The sequence below is a fragment of the Octodon degus genome, unplaced genomic scaffold (genome assembly GCF_000260255.1).
Source record: "Octodon degus isolate 3935 unplaced genomic scaffold, OctDeg1.0 scaffold00073, whole genome shotgun sequence".
In the NCBI taxonomy this organism is placed as follows: Eukaryota; Metazoa; Chordata; class Mammalia; order Rodentia; family Octodontidae; genus Octodon; species Octodon degus.
Genome location: NW_004524649.1, coordinates 861,555 through 864,011, shown reverse-complemented (window position 1 = coordinate 864,011; position 2,457 = coordinate 861,555). Strand labels below are relative to the sequence as shown.

Genomic DNA, 2,457 nt, shown 5'->3' with positions numbered 1-2,457 from the left:
TTTTTTTTTTTTTTTTTCTTTTTTCATTTTAAGCTTTTACTTATTTATTTGGTACAGGGTCCTCTGTGCAGTTTGGACTTGTAGTGAATCTCCCCTCAGCCTCCTGAGAGCTGGGATTACAAGCATGTACCACCAAGGCCAGTTTTGGTGACTGGCAGCCTGGCATGTGGTACTGGGGATAGAACTCGGGTCTTTGTGCTTGCCAGACAAGTGCTTAGACTGCCAGGCTATCTCCCCAGCCCCCTTGTCAAGTTTCTTTTTTGTTTCTGTTTTCATTTGTATGTATTTGGTACAGGATCTCACTACGCAGCTCAGATGCATAGTGACCCTTCTGTTTTCAGCCTCCCTAGCGCTGGGATTACAGATAAGCGCCACCACACCCTGACTCAGTTGCCTGCTCAGGGCGACCCCAGGGCAATACTGACACAGCCATCAAATTTCTTAATAGAATTTAAAAACCATTTCCATTGCATTTGCATTCAGCCAGGTATTGTAAGTTGAGAGATGACCATACAGGAGGCCGTGTATAGGTCTTTCACAAATACCACACCTTTTTCGAGGTTTTATTTATTTTTCTTGAGACAGGGTCTTGCTGTGTAGTTCAGGCTATTCTTGAACTGTGTAGCCCAGGCTGGCCTTGATCTTGTGGCCATCCTCCTGCCTCAGACTCTTGAGTGCTGAAAATGACAGGTGTGTACCTGGCACCATACCAGTTATAACGGGTATTTTAGCACTGACAGAGTTTGGAATTGGCAGGGAGGGATTCCTGGAGCCAGTCTCCTACAGATGCTAAGAGGTAACTACACAGTGACACTACATAGGGGTTGTTGAGTCAGTCCACAAAAATTTATTCACCTATAATGCACCAGGCATTGGGAGCTGACATTCTGAGCACCACTAGACGGAGTCCTCAAACAGGGGCACTGTTGGCTGTGAGAGAGCACTTGGTGCCACAGGAAAAGAGGGCTTCTGGAGGGAGAGCCACATGAAGTAGGAAGTGGTAGTTTCCCACGTGATCAGGACTTCAGAGAAGTGGACCAAAAGTATTTGAGCAGAGATCTGGGAAGCAATCTGCTGCAGGGGGAGGGGACAGTAGTGGGGGGGGGGGGGCTGCAGCAGGGCTCTGCCTGGTATTTACAGAACGTTGTATTTACAGAATGTTGGAGAGGACAGGGTGGGGAGGGGCAGGGAGTTGGTGGGCCTGGTGGGGGCTGAGTCAGGACACGAGCAAGCCCTCAACTCCTCACCCCTACAATCTCTGTTCCTTATCCCCCAGTCTCAGGTGACCGTTCTCTCTTTTACAAGTTGTACTTTTTTTGTTTTTGAGATAGGATCTCACTAGTTGCCTAGGCTGGGCTTGAATTTATAATCCTCCTGTCTCAGCCTTCCTCAGCTCTGGGATTGCAGGCGTGTGCCACCACACCCAGCTGAGATCAAATCTTTTGGCTTCTATATGAATGAGAATATGCAACACCTGTATTTTGTGTCTAGCTTTCTCATTTTTTCAGCCGAAATGGGGATTGAACTCAGGCCCTTGCGCTTGCCAGGGAAGCACTTACTCTACTGAGCCATCTCCCCAGTCCCTATGTCTGGCTTACTTGACACAATATCGTCCCAGTCCATTCTCATAGCTACAGGTGGCTGGATTGCTTTTTTCATGGCTGAGTAGTATTCTATTCCACCCTAGTAGATTTCATATCTTAGTTGTCATGAATGATTCTGCAACGGATGTTGGAGTGTGGGTGCTTTTTGTTGTATGGATTTCTTTCCTTTGCCTATTTATCCAGCAGTAGGATTGCCAGAGCATATGGCAGTTCTATTTTGAGGGTTTTTAAAATTTCTCTTATGTATTGGGGATTGAGCCCAGAGCCTTTGCACTGAGCGACATCTTCAGTCCTTTGTTGTTATTTTTGTTTTGAGACAGGCTCTCCATAAATCACCCAGGCTGGACTGGAGCTTGTGACCCTCTTGCCTCACTCTCCCAGAATGTGGGATTACAGATGTGCACACTGCACCCAGCTGATTTTGGTTTTTCAAGTCAACTCTGCCATTTTCCACAGTGGCAGCACTTAAGTTGCCTTCACGCTCGCAGTAAAAAAGGCTACCTTTTCTCCACAACCTCCCCAACATTCTGTTTTGCTTTTTGTTCCAGCCACATTGGAGATAGAACCCAGAGCCTCATATATTAGGCAAACACTACCACTGAGCTACAGGGCCGGCAAGATAGCCCAGTGAACTAAGTGCCTGCTGGCCCCGCCCCCAGGTCACATTGAACTGGTGGGGAGGCTGAAATCGGGAGGATCACTAGAGTTGAGCTGAGCAGGGAAACCCTGGACCGAATACATAAAATGAAAAAAAAAAAAAAAAAGATATAAGACTTAAGGGGCTGGGGAGATAGCTCAGTAGAATAAGTGCTTGCCTGGCAAGCTCAAGGGCCTGAGTTTAATCCCCAGTTCC

The 2,457-nt window shown here is 47.2% G+C and overlaps 1 protein-coding gene across 2 annotated transcripts in view; it reads left to right on the top strand.

Moving 5' to 3' along the window:
* Zswim4 (zinc finger SWIM-type containing 4) overlaps positions 1-2,457 on the top strand; it is a 22,302-nt gene that overhangs the window by 13,534 nt on the left and 6,311 nt on the right. The gene's annotated exons all lie outside the window — the stretch shown is intronic.